This window comes from Mus caroli, chromosome 9 (assembly GCF_900094665.2).
Source record: "Mus caroli chromosome 9, CAROLI_EIJ_v1.1, whole genome shotgun sequence".
Taxonomy (NCBI): Eukaryota; Metazoa; Chordata; class Mammalia; order Rodentia; family Muridae; genus Mus; species Mus caroli.
Window position 1 is genome coordinate 59,329,177 of NC_034578.1, and position 14,796 is coordinate 59,343,972.

Sequence of the window (14,796 nt, forward strand, 5' to 3'; positions counted from 1 at the left end):
AGGGAAACCCTGCTCTGAGACACATGGCCGTTATAAACACTATCGCTTCTCTGGCTCCCAGGAAACAGTGTGCTGAGTGACGCGTGCACATTACCTTGCATTCATGTAGTCATGGGCATAACTAAGCATTAATAACCAGCAAGGCCCGGACAACAGTTGTTAGAGTTGACCCTGACCACAGCATTGCTGTGGCGTCTCCAGCTCCTTCTAGGTCAGATGCTGACATGAGCTGGTGACTTTGTGGGCGTCTGAATCTCCAAAAGGAAGGCTGGAGTGCTGGGGCATGAGGGCATTGGCTTTGTCACAGGGAGTGACTGACAACCAGGGTATGTGCTCTGAAGTGCACCTGCTCAACAGTAGGTGTTGCTAGCACCATCTTATAGATGAGGTGCAAAGACCAGAGGGCTGAAGAGAGCTTCCTGAAGTCTGGCTAGGCAGTGAGGCACATGGCTGGGAAGCAAAGGATGGGGGCGGGGAGGGGTGCATAGATTTGCTTTTAGCCCGGAAACCTCCCGGAGGGTTTTTACCCAGAAGCTTAAAGAGGAGCAGAGACTCTCTGGCCAGCTTAACAAGGGATCTCAGAGCTGCTTCCACCTCCCCAGGGAGGGTGGGTCTGACTGGAGACACCAGTGACATTTTATAAGCAATGCCCGGACCGGAGGCCTCCTCCGCAGCACACACAGGGCAGCATTTGAAGGAGGGCGGCCTTGCCCACAGAGGAGAGAGGATGGAACATCCAGATTCCGCCAGGTGGAGGGACGTGGGGTAGAGCATTTCAATGTGGCAGCCGGAAAGGCCTGGAAGGAATCAGAGCAGTTGGCTACCAGTGGGTATTTATGGAACATTTGGCATGTGCCATGTTAGTGAGGATGAAGGTCGGCTGAGGTTGAGTGGAGACACAGTGCTCTCTCAGTCTGTTTCCTGGGCTGTTCCTGGACTCATCTCACTGCTGGGCTGGGGTTTTATTTTATTTTACACTCTGTGTGTGTGTGTGTGTGTGTGTGTGTGTGTGTGTACATGTGTCCACATGCATGGGCAAATGTGTGCCCAAAGAATGCTTTTCTCATGTGCACTGCACTAGAGACAGGGTCTCTTACTAAACCTGGAGCTCACTGATTCAGCCCCACGGGCTGGCCAGGAAGCCCCAGAGAGTCTCCCATCTCTGCCACCTGCCTTGTTTGTTGGTTGGTTGGTTGTAATGGTGGTGATGGTGGTGGTGGTGGTGGTGGAGGTGTAGATTCTGGGGGGTTGAGCTCAGGTCTTTACATTTGCACCACAAGTACTTTACTAACGGAGCCATCTCCCCAGCCATCTCTGTATTTAGTTGTAATGGGTGGAGCTGGGGGTGAGGCTCCACTGCTAAGAAAAAAAAAAGTTAAGAAACCACTGACTTCATTGACTCTCCATCTATCACAAGAGGCACAGACTAGCAATGACTAGATGTCACGTAGTGGGTGTGGCTTCTTGATGGTCAGTCCAACACACTTAGGCCCTCCCACCTCCTTCTCAAGTACCAAGTACCCAACACTCTGCCAGGCTAAAGAATATGAAGAGAAAAAAAGAAAATCAATGAATACACAAACTCATACACATATACACACATACCACCCCCCAACACACCATTATTAGCATGCCATCCTCCAAGTCACTGCCCCTAGATTATTTTTCACATCTGCCATGAGGTAGAAGCCCCCCTAGGCCATCTCTCCTGATGCCATGATACCCTAATGGAGCAACCATGGATGAACAGAGCCCTTTGATACCTGAGCCAGAATGGATCCTTCCTCCTTCAGTTGTTTGTCAGGTATTTTGGTCGTAGAAATGAGAAGCTGACTAGTACAAGGAATCTGTGGATGCTGTTAAGCCTAGAGTCTAAAGACAAGGCCATCCTGGATTAGTCAGATAAATCCAGGACTTCATGTCCTTATAAAAGACACACAGAGGAGAGTCACCCAAGAGAAGAAAATGTGTGGCAATGGTGGCAGAGACTAGAGTGGAGGAAGAACCCCATAGAATGGCAGCAGCCAGGAAGGATGTGGCCCTGCAGCCTGCTAAGGGAATGCCACCCCAACAACAGGTACCTGGCTTCTAGAACCTGGAGAGAACCAATTTCTGACCCACCATCTCCCATTTCACTATAAGCCCACTGGGATTGCAGGTGTGCGTGCATGCCACCATGATGCCCAACTTCATGTAGTCTCTCAGGATTCAAATCCAGGTCCTTACTCATAGATGGCATGCCTTTCTTAGGGTCTGTTTTTAGAAATGAATTGCTGTGTCAAGAAATATATACTCAGGATTGCATTTTTTTTTTACCAACCCATGTCTTCAGAAAGCTTGAAGGACCCTTCCCTATAGGCTCTGAAAACACCTACTTGGAAGGCAAACTTCAAAAACATTTATTATCGAACTGCCCACCTAAGTTTTAAGATGGTTTTTGATTACATGAATGCACATTTCTTTGATTACAGTAGCTTGGGGCCCTGGTGGGTAGAGTTCCACAGAGGGAGAGAGCTCTTTTCGCCATTCAGTCTACTCTACATCCCATTGCAGTTATGGAGACCTATACCCTTCTAGCTGACCCCTGTTTTCCCTCTCCCCCACAGGGTAGATGAACCCGCCAAATTCAAGTTGTCTTTGGTTTGCTCCTGCAGATGACGGGGCTTGTATCAATAGGCCCCTGACCTGCCAGCTCTGCAGGCTGGCAGAGTGAAGTCCAGCTGGCTGGTCTCTCCACAGCTGGCTGGGCATGACCACCTGGACTCTGTTCTCATGGATTAATTGAAAAATATCACCTCCGTTCCCTACCAAGGCACAGAAGGAACACAATGACAGGGTCAAGAAATGACATAACTGACAAATGAAGCTGGAGCGACCCGGAAAGACTTCAGGGTCAGAACAAGGCGCCCAAGATTAAGCAGCTGTTACCAGAAGCCTTCCTGATATGCCAACCTGCTGGGGACCTCACAGCCTGGGGTCCTCACAGCTGGGAAGCCTGAAATAGACATGTTCCCTGCACTTTTGGTGAGAAGAAAGAACTTACTGGAAAGAGGGAGGGGAAGAGGAGAATAAAGAATGGGTAAAAGAGGGGAAGTTGGAAGGGGGAAACAGGGAAGGGGAAGAGGAAGGACAGGAACAAGGAGGCAGGTTAGAGCACAAGGCAGACATGGTTATCAGTAAGTGATAGCTCAGAACACACAACCCAGGCAGGTCTGGCTCTGCCTTGTTTCCCATGAGTCTCTGGGAAGAAGGAGGAAGCTGTGTCACATCAAGAACAGCAGATTCTAGCCAAAATGTTCCCTCTCTCCCGTGGCCGTATTCTTTCTTCCTTTCTCCTGTCATTGGACAGGGTATCATGCAACCCTGTCCGACCTTGAATTCATGATGTAGCTGAAGATGACTTTAAATTGATCCTCTTCTGGAACGGGAAACACAACCCTTGGCCTCTCCCTCCTCCTCGCTCTCTCTCTCCCGCCCCATCTCTCTTTCTCTTTCTGTTTTCACAAGTTTGCTTTTGTGTGGAGAGGCATGGTTTTGGTGACACACGCGTGGACAATGGGCAACTTTGTGGATTCAGTTCTCTCCTTCTACCTATACCCGGTTCTAGGACTGAACTTGGGTTGTCAGCACCTTTACTGGCTGGGCTGTCTTGCTGGCTCAAGTGTATATAATAATAAATAAAGTGCATTTATGAAAAGACATTTCAGTTCCCAGAGCTCTTCAATTCTTCATGTCAGCTGAGGGGTCCACTGAGCTGGATAATCAGCTGGTCTGAAGGTGGGCCACCCCTCTCACTTCTGGTACCTTCTCTCCCTATCAGCTGCTGTACCTCAGTGGGACTGCCTCATCTTGATGGGTTCTGGTGGGGTTGTGCCATTCTCTTGGCCCATTGCCTGGGATCCACACACCTTCAATAGCCCAGCTGTTTACTAACTTACCTTTCCTAGAAATGGAAAGGTAATGGCTGCCCATGGGTTCCTTCAATGAGAAACCCTTCACTCCCGTACAATGGAGTGCAGACCCCACTGTCCCCATAGGCACACACCTGCTGAATGCTTGTGAAGGTCCAGTTGTATAATGATTATGTCCTTAGATCCTGGTCAGAGAGGAAGAAATGAGGGGGACACTCAGTCCTGTTCCGCACTTCAGAACCGTGAACCACTGAGCCGCTACAGCCTAGAGGAATGACTTAGTTGAAGTCAAGAGGTTACCAGGGTGCAAGGTAGAGTCACATCTTTGTCTTCAGACTCCACTAAAATGCCTTCCAATCCTGTGTCTAGGACCATAATATAATTTCTCCAGACCCTATGCACTTTTGCCTTTGTGGATCCTTCCAACAAAATAAGATGTTAAATATTATATTTTGTAACTGCACTAGTATAGACAAGTAGTTGATTTATTAGACTATAGTCATTGTTGTTTCTTTCATTAGTTTTCTTTCTTTTCATCCTGGTTTTAAGAGAAACCCAAATTAAAATCTCTTCCTAGTCCTGAGAAGTCCAGAGGGTCCTAGGCACAAGGCCTGCCACACTTGATGATAAGGGGCCACTGCCTTGCTACCTACTTAACACTCACATAGACACGGCCGGTTTTCTAAGTGGTTCCATACATGTGGAAGGAGACTAGATTATCAGGAAGGAAAGAGCTCTCACTATTAATAATGTAAAACACCTGCCAGCCCCAGGCCCCTCCAGCTGGGAAGCACATACAAAGGCTACCATTGATCCCCCAGCAGCCAGGAAGTTAGAATTCAGGTTCCCATGGGAGCCTGATTCCTCCAAGCCTCTCTCCCTCCTCAGTCCCCAGCTCTCATTCAACCCTGATGAAACAGGCTTCGTGATCTTTCTGGCTCATAAACATGTGTCTGAGGCTGTTACAGAGAAGCACTCTTCTCTTTCCTCATGAGGACACATAAAAGAGTTCACTCATGACCATCAAGGGGACAGGCGCGAGACTGGGGTCAGCTCCAAGCGTCAGATGATGCTGGGAGGCTGCATTCAATTAAGAGGCTAAGTAGCTCTTTCTGTGCTTGCCTTTGAAGAGCCCAGGTAATGGGCTCCTTCAGCTCTGCTGCTAGTAATTGCAAGTCATAGTCTGCCTTTCCGCCTTCAAGGAGGGGGAACAAGTAGACCAGAGAAGGGAATTCGAGTTAGTAATGTTCCCCTACCCTGCCAAACACACACACACACACACACACACACACACACACACCACAAAACACTTCCATACTGTCTAGGAATCTTCTGCCTTCATAGGTCTTATCTGGCAAAACTCAATATTAAAATTATGCACACACATACACACTCACTCACACACACAGAGGGGGAGAGCAGGGCGTGGTCTCACTATAAAACCTCCTATGTGGTCCAGGCTATCTTTGAACTCACAGATCTGCCTGTCTGTCTCTACTCTACCTCCTGAGCACTGGTATTAAAGGCATGTGTCACCACATATCTGGTCCACATTATATTTATATTTTATGATTGTATTTGTAGAAACACCAGCAATCTAAGTTGATGTCAGAACCCTCAACCACTCACTTCTGTCTCTAAACATGCCTCTTTTTATGTAACCCTGAAGAAATGTGCTCATGAGAAATCCAGACACATATTTTTAACCTTTGAAATAATAATGAGCATCTATAGACATGAGTCTGGAAGCATGAAACATGGATTCCTTTTTAGAAAGGAAACCACCGAAGCTCCAAGAGTTTAAATATTTAACCCAGAACGTAACGACTAACAAGCAGAACTAAGATTTGAACCCTGACTGACCTAAGCCCAGATCCCAGCCAATGGAGATGGAACTCTAGCAGGGATTACACCCTTAAATTAATGATGAAACATTCACTCTGAAACCACTGGCAATGGGAAAAGAGGGAAACTGGGAGAACAAACCTAAAAACTCCTGCATGTGAGCCTGTGTAGAAAGAGTAGGACTTTAGTTCACTCCCCATCTCCATTGTAGGCTCAAGGCTTGAAAATCAAGGTGGGGGGAGGGGTTATTAGCTACCTTTTTTTTTTTTTTTTTTTTTGAGACAGAGTTTCTCTGTGTAGCCCTGGCTAACCTGGAACTCACTCTGTAGACCAGGCTGGCCTCGAACTCAGAAATCCGCCTGCCTCTGCCTCCCGAGTGCTGGGACTAAAGGCGTGCGCCACCACTGCTTGGCATTATTAGCTACTTCTCTATTGCTGTGATAAAGCAACATGACCACAGACATTTATAGAAGGAAAGGTTTGGTTGGTGTTTAGTCCCAGAGAGCTGAGTCTATTGGGGACAGGGATGGGAAGGATGACGGCAGTAATCAGCAGGCATGGCTGAAGGAACTGGGTGCTGGGACCTCACATCTTAAACTCCGAGCATAAAGCAGAGAAGCACTAGGAACCCTAGGAATGGTGGGAGATGTTTTTGTTTGCTTGTCTGACTGTTTTGTTTTGTTTTTCTAGACAGGGTTCCTCTGTGTAACTCTGGCTGTCCTGGAACTCACTCTGTAGACCAGGCTGGTCTCGAACTCACAGGAAGATCTGCCTGTGTCTACTTCCCAAGTGCTGGAATTAAAGGCACATGCCACCTGTGGGAGATTTTTTTTTTCAAACCTCAAACAAAAACTGTTCCCAGCAAGACCACGCCTCCTAAAACTACCCGAACATCACTGCCAACTGGGGGCCAAGTAGTCAAACATCTGAACCCTGGAGGGGTGGGCTGGGCAGTGTTCTCATTCAATCCACCACTGAATGTGTTGCTATAGTCTATACATATCTGTTTCTCCAGGGACTTGTCTTCCTCTCTGGAGATGCTCTCTGCTGTCTGCAGGAGGACCTTAAGGTATCTGGTCAAAAGTCAGTCTCCAAGGTGATCTCAGCATGAATTGCAAAAGCTCTTTTCTTAAAGTCAAGGATCCAGAATGGCAGGAGAGCTCACCCCTCCCATCTTTCCAGTCACCAGTCACCTCTCTAAAGGAGCCTTACAGTCTGTGAGACGTGAATTCAAAGGAGGTTGGGAAGACACATGGAGAGTGAGTGCCACTCTTGGAATGGAAGCTGGGGAGGGAAGAGTGGCAGTGAGAATAAGTCCCTGCGGAATAGAGGGGAATAGTGAGATGGGGAGAGTTGGAGGGGAGCATATCTCTCTCTCTCTCTCTCTCTCTCTCACTTCTTCTCCCCCTCTCTCTGCTGGTCTACGCTTCTAGGATTCCCAATTCCCCCATCACTGAGCCATCCTTCCAGACAGCATCTATATGACTCTGTCTCATTCCTGAGACAAAACCCCTAGCAGAGCAACTTCAGGAAGGATTTGCTTGGGCTCGTACTCGGAGGATGATCTTGAGTTTCTGATCCGCCCCTCTCCTTTCACCTTCTGAGTGCTGGGATCACCGGCATGCATCACCACACCCGGCTTGTGTGCTGCTGAGGATGGAACTTGGGGCTTCATGTAAGCAAGCACCAAACTAAACTTGCTTATAAACTAAGCTATAGCCCCAGCCTTAAAAATCTGCTTTTCTACCAAGCCAGTGAACACTGCCCAGGAGATGTGCCTGGGCACTGAGAATGGCTGCTCTGTCCCGGGGTGAGACATGAGCCTTGCTTGTATCTTATTGAACTATTTTGCTGGGTACAAATTCCAGTTCTGCTCATTGTTGTCCAGGTAACCGCCTCATCCTTTCTTTCCTCTCTGGAAAGTAAGAATGTAATAATATCTGTTGAATGTGTGTGAGAACCAAAGGAATGTGATTTGGCCCAGCATAGCACTTAGTAAAGGCTCAAAATTAATACTGTTACCTGAAAGGTTCTTTGAGTTTAAGGGCTGAGTCCCAGCTTGGAGGCTACCCCAAGCCCACAGCTGAGAACTCTAATAGACGTGAGGTTTTATTAGTGCGGCAGGGCTGGTACCTGGGCCCTTACGGTTATTCAGATGCTGTCCCTGTTTCCCAGCTCTTCTTACTTGCCTTGCCTCCTGCCTCAGTTTCCCATCCTTTGGAGATGGATTGCTCAGACTGCCTAGATGTGCTCCCTGCACCTCAGTGCCTTCAGATGAGCAGTTACTCTGCCTTTGACCCCCTAACTGTTGTGTGGTAATTATTGAGCAGGTGGAGGCAGCTGCCACAATTGAGCCACACCTGCTATGGCCTGTCAGCCCTGTGTCAGATGCAACCCCAGGGCAAATAGCGGTCCAGCTAATGAAAAGCCCAGCTTTGACCCAGGAGCTGTGCAGCTGCTGGCTTTGTGTTTCTGCATCGTTTGCTTGGTGATCTGGCCCTCAGCGCCCAGAACCAGGGCCAACGCTTTGGCACCACAGTCCCCTTCTCCAATGATCTGGTTACAGAACACATTCTCTGGCTCATCTTGAAAAAGCAGCTTTTTTTTTTTTTTTTGGTTATAATTTCAGAAACTCTGGGAGAAAAAAACACCCCAAACCTCAAATATTTTCCTACTGCAAACCTGAAATTCTACCAGAGGGCCTGCGATTCTACAGAGTTCCTAAAGCCACCAGTTCAAATTATGATGGAGAGAAACAGAGAAAGACAGCTAGAGCAAACCATGATCCAGGCTGTCGGGGCAGGGGCTTCCCAGACAGAGCTTTAGGGCTGGAAGGCTGGGGACAGAGCAAGAGAGGCTGTTGAAGGAGGGGCACAGGCTCAGCTGTGCTTCCAACCTAATCTGTCTCCCAGTTGGGCCCAGAGCTTCCTCCAGCCTGGGTCGTCTACTCTCTAACCTTTGCTAGCAGGTTTCTATGAGTGTGGAAGGAGATGACATGTGTGAAACCCTTAGCGCAGCTCCTGGCACACCTAAGGTGTCCTTTCTTAAATGTGAGCTTGTGATGCATAACCTTGAGCTAACCTATAGCCAGCACTCAGTTGACAGAGGCAGAAGGTGATGGAGTAAAACTATACCTCTGAAGTCCATCAGTCCATCAGTCGTAGTCGTCGTCGTCGTCGTCGTCATAAACATGGACGCAAGGCAAGGGCTCATTCAACAGTGTCTGCTGTGCAAAGATCTGAGTTCATATCCCAGGACTCAAGTTAAAAAGGAGGACGTGGTGCTGTGTCTCTATAAGCCCAACACTCCTATTGCAGCAGGGAGGCAAAGACAGAAGAATCCTGGGAGCTCACAGCTCAGGTATCCTAGCAAATGCAACAGGAAACAAGAGACCCTGTCTTAAACAGGTAAGTGAGGGTCAACACCCAAGGTTGTCTTCTGACCTTTACACTCCTGCCAAGGCACATGTGTGCCTATACTCATACACACACACACACACACACACACACACAGAGTCCATGCATGTGTACATGCTGCACACATGCACATATGTGTAACACACACACACACACACACTGAAAAAAAAAAACACAAACATTAGCTTACTAGTGCATAGGAGGCACAGGCTGGCTTGGGGAGCTGGGAGAGGAACCACAGCTGGAAGACACTGTGGGCGATTTCTTTCCATTCTTGGCCCTGAAAAAGGAGAGCCCTCACTCCCTGGGCCACATCCTGGGATCTTTGCTAGGAGAATCCTGAGGATCCACAGAGACTCTCTGCCATGTACAGAGAATTCTGCTGCTGGGCTGCTGGAGGGGCCAGGCTTCCTAGGGTTTCTATTGCTGTGCCCAAAATGCCATGACCAAAAAGCAAGTTGGGGAGGAAAGAGTTTGTTCAGCTTACACTTCCATAATGCTGTTCATCACTGAAGGAAGTTAGGACAGGAACTCACACAGGGCAGGAACGTGGAGCCAGGAGCTAATGCTGAGGTCATGGAGGAGTGCTGCCTACTGGCTTGTTCCCCATGGCTTGCTCAGCCTGCTTTCTTATAGAACCAAGAACCACCAGCCCAAGGATGGTGCCCCCACACAATGGGTTGGGCCCTCCCCACAAATCATTAAGAAAATGCCTTACAGCTGAATCTTATGGTGATATCTTCTCAATTAAGGTTTTGTCCATTCAAATACCTCTAGTTTATGTGTCAAGCTGACATAAGACTACCCAGTACACCCTCTTCTCAGAGAAGGCTTGGAGATGCTTTCACCCACTAAGCAAGACCATTCACAGGGTCCATAAGGCATGTCTCTGCTTTCAAAGAATGTACTAGTCAGCAGAGTGAATGGAGGAAAAAAAATTACAGAGCTTCTTGTTAAGGATCAAAAAGAATGTTCCAGACAATAAGCTCTCGGGCTCTTTGAAGTTGACAGATCGCTGGAGCCTGGGGTGAGGCAAGGAAGCTCCGTGGCAGATGTGAACACTGAGCAGGCTTTGGAAAGAATGGTTTTCCTAAGAGAGAGAAATAGAAAAGGCTTGCTTTCCCTGCACGAGGCTGCTGTGACCAGAAGTGTGAGGGCAGGAGAGTACAGGGCATGTTGGGAAGCAGAGATGGGACTGACAATTCAAAATGCACAGGGATCAAAGGTAGGGAAGTCAGGGGAGTCTCTGTCCAGCAGGTAGTGGCTGCTGGTAATGGCCACCCTTGATGTGACGCTTTGGCCTGGACTGTCAAGGCAGTGGGGCGCTATGGCAGGATCTTGAATGTGGAGTGGCTAGCTAAAGGTTGGCAGAAGTGTCTGTGGTGGATTACTGAGAGAGAAACCTGGAACACATGTTAAAGAGCAGAATGAGGACACAGACAGACCCCTATGCAGCTCCCAAAACAGGCAAAGAGAACTGTATGGTTCATCTGGAAGATCTAAAATGTGGCGAGGCCTAAGGAGCAGGGCAGGAGGGTGGTGTCTGGTGGGGGGACTCAAAACTCCAGTTAAAGCTTCTGAGTAAGAGGTGCCAGAGGACTGTGAGGGTATGCTAGGTCCTAGGGGAAGAGGCTGAGTGTGGGGACAATATCACAGAACCTGTAGGAAGCAAACCCAGGTATGTAGAGTAAGGAGAATTGAGCCAGAGCATGGGTGTCGCAAGGCTTCTCCAAGACCGGAGATGGCGAGAACCCTCATCTCAAATATCTCTTGTCCTCATGGACCCCTGTTGTCCCCCACACTTAAGTCACAAGGGTCCCCAAAGCCATGGGGTGGTAGACCCCAGACAAACTACACAGCCACAGACAAGAGCACTGTGTCATGATGATATGATCAAAGCCAACAGCAATTGAACAAAGAGGTTAATCACACTTGTTTATTTATTTACAGACCGGTAGAAGAGGGTTGATGCTCAAAGAGTTGGACAGAAAGCAAGTGCTGTCACTAATTTGATCTTTGAATGAATTTTAAGCCCATAGTTTGTTTTGCTAATTTTACTCAGCACCCTGGAATTTGTTGACAGTGACTGATTGTTTAAGTGAATAATATCCGTGTACCAGGATCATTTGGTGATCAAAAATGTCAGACTTGGTCATGACACTAGCCAATATCATTTGTTGGTACCTTCACTGCCTACTTACCTTTCAGGAAGTGTTGGGCCAACAAAGCTAGCTCCAAGATGCATTGTGATGAGAGTGGCTGTGAAGACCAATGGCCAGTTGGGTCCTTCACTACAGAGGGTTGGATGTATCCTTGTACCTTTAAGACACGGGGTCATACATGGCATCTGTGGGTCATCTGCCACTATATGGTTTGTTTTTCAAGAACAAAGCCGACACAACAGTTCTCTTCCCTGCCCATGTGGAGCTTGGGGCCTAAGCCTCCTTTGGAGAAGATTACGAGTTAGGCGACCATCCTGGCCTCATAATCAGTGCTGTGATAAAACACCTAACAAAGCAACTTAGGAGAGAAAGAGTTCATGCTAGCTCACAATTCCAGACCTCCAGAAGTCACAATGGCAGGAGCCAGTCACATCACACCCACAGTGAAGAGAGGAGAGAAAAGAGTCCGTGCTTACTCATTTGCCGGTGCTCAGCTCAAGTTTTCCCCCCTCAAACACGCCAGGAGCCAAAGTTAGGGATTCTTCCTCATATCCATTGGTTGAAGTCTTCTTTGACTAGGGAGATATTGCATCAGAAGATTATCATGGTGCTTTATGCAAGTTGCCCAACAGCGAGCTGCCTTGGCCCTGGTTTCACTAGTGGGGAGACAGGAAGAACATGGCTAGTACAAATGCTTTGACCATGCAGAAGGCTCCGTTTAAAAGTGTGGCTTGGGTGGCTGTGTGTCTTAGTTACAGTTTTATTTCTGTAAAGAGAGACCATGACCAAGGCAACTCTTACAAAAGGAAACAGTTAATTAGCTTACAACTTCAGAGGTTCAGTCCATTATTATCATGGCAGGAAGTATGGCAGCCTGCAGGCAGAACATGGTGCTGGAGGAGAATTCTACATCTCGATCCGAAGTCAGACAGGAGACTCTTCCGAAGGCAGCAAGGATGGGATTCCTCCACACTGGGAGGAGTTTGAGCATAGGACCTCAAAGCCCACCCCCACAGTGAGGCACCTCCTCCAACAAGGCCACACCTCCTAATACTGCCACTTCCTGTGGGCCAAGCATAGTCAAACCACCACAGGAGGAAGCAGATTCATTGTGAAGTGAGGTCATGGGAATGGCAGCCCCAGAGATAATGCTTAACACTGTATGTGTCCTCTGTAGGCCAAACGCCACAGCCAGGCTGACCCGTGGGGTGGGTGGAACACAAGTATCTGCATTGAGAGGGAAACTGAGATCCACCAGGCACTGTGGTAGGAATTCCAGATTGGAGATGGGGGTTCAGATGACACTGAGATGAAGCCTAGATGTTTATCCACAGCCAGCAGAGCTGCAAGATGGATTCCCACAAGAGGCAGGAAGAGAGAAGGAAGGAGCTGGACAGGTGCTGAGTATAGGCTGGGCCTCTGAAGTACAAGAACTCACGAGTGTCCACCGTGTGTGTGTGTGTGTGTGTGTGTGTGTGTGTGTGTGTCTACAGACCCGAAGATACACATGGCATGGAATGTAAAGGTCAGAGAACAACTTTTGGGAGTTGGTTCTCACCTTCTACCCACTCTGCTGAAACAGGGTCTCTCTAGTTTCTGCTGTGCTGAACACTTCAGGCTGGCTGGCTTACAAGCTTCTGGGTAGTTTTTCTATTTCCCCTCACCTCACTTTAGAAATGTTTGACTCACAGGGACATGCCAATACACCCAGCTTTTGTATGGTTCCTGGGATTGAGCCTGTATTATTAGGCTTTCATGGCAAGTGCTTTTATACACTGAACCACCTCCATAGCTCTTTGGGACCAAGACTCACACTGGTCTTGAGCTTCCTTGTAACAAGGTTGGCCTTGAATTTATGTTGCTTCTGCCTCCACCTCCCAAGTGTCAAGATTCTAAGTATGTGCCACCACATCCAGTTTACATGGTACAGAGGATCAGACCCAGGGCCTCATTCACACTGGGTAAATACTCCAACTACTGGACTACATCACCAGCCCAGAGTCCATGTTTCTATGAATGCTGGTAGACTGTGAGACTTCAATGAGGTTTTGAATTCAGCTATTGATTTCACAGGAAAAGTGATGCTCCAAGCGCCACATAAAATCAGATTGGAGGAAAACAGTCAAAACCTCTCCAAGACCAAATGGGGCTGACAAGAATGGATGCAGAATTATGCTGTTTGGTTCCAGACACCATTAACATTAACAAGATGACTTAAGAGGTCATAAGGAGCCACATGTGAAGGCTTGCAGTTTGTCACTTGGCCACAAGCATCGTGTCAGCTTCAAGGATGATAGGACACAGCTCCTGCAGATGAGTCAGCATTCCTAGAAGTACAATATTCAGGTCAAGTGGGGTAAGGCTCCCCCACCCTTGGACTTTGTCAGGGAGTTGTGTCTACCTGCTAAGAAGGAGCAGCCACACCCACAGGTGTCTGCAGACTCACTTTGTTTGCCTCATAGAAACCATTTTTAACTGCTCTTAAAGCCTAGAAGTTGGTCGGAAACAGAAAAGAAGAGACAAAGAAAAGAAAAAAGATCTGATAAAAGTCAAAAGTTTTCAAACCAAACCCCCAATTCCGGCAGGCTTTAGAAAGTTCAGACAGTTCAGCACAGCCCTTTTGTAGCAATACCTGGAGGGATCTGAGAGACGTCTGCTTCGCATAGATCAAGCCTTTGCTTGCCAATTTGCCTCAGCGCTCACCACTCCTTGCCATCCCCGTGGCAAGGCTGAGTGCTAGCTGTCTTTTATCATTGACTTTGCAGAGGAAAAAAAAAAAGCCTCCTTGTCCATGTCTCTATGGAAAGTGGAAAGATAAAGGCATGAGATGTCCATGTGACCTCACTGTTCCAGGTCCGCTCTTTATTTGCTTGACTAGCTTGGGGTTTCCAGAAGTTTGAATTTGGAGGTTCACACAGAGAGGCCGCATAGTTCATAAAACTATTTGCTGTGAGGACTGGGAGGGTCGCTCAGCAGGTAAAGTGCTTACCATACAAGCAAGAGGCCCTTAATTGGATTGTCTAGCAATTGTGTACCGCTGGTGACTGTAATCTTAGCTCTAGAGAAGCAGGGACAGGTAGATTCCTAGAGCTCACCAGACAGACAGACAGCCTAGCTGGATCAGTGAACTGCAGGTCTAATGAGAGACTCTGTCTCAAAACAAAAAACAAAAACAAAAACAAAAACAAAAAGGTGGAAAGAGGACACTGACCTCTGGCCGTGATGCCCATGTGCACAAATATGTATATGTATCCCACCCACACTTGTGAATACACACACACACACACACACCAAGTATCTGAAGAGGAGGGACTGAGGACTGGTGCAAGACCCCTGAAGTTGGGCCTCCGCTCAAGTCCCGGGATGAGCTGGCCAGTACCCCAGTGACCGAAGAGAAAACCACACCTGATGCAAACTGCAAGAGGTTTTATTATCAGCCAGCTGAGGACGAAGTCCCTCTGC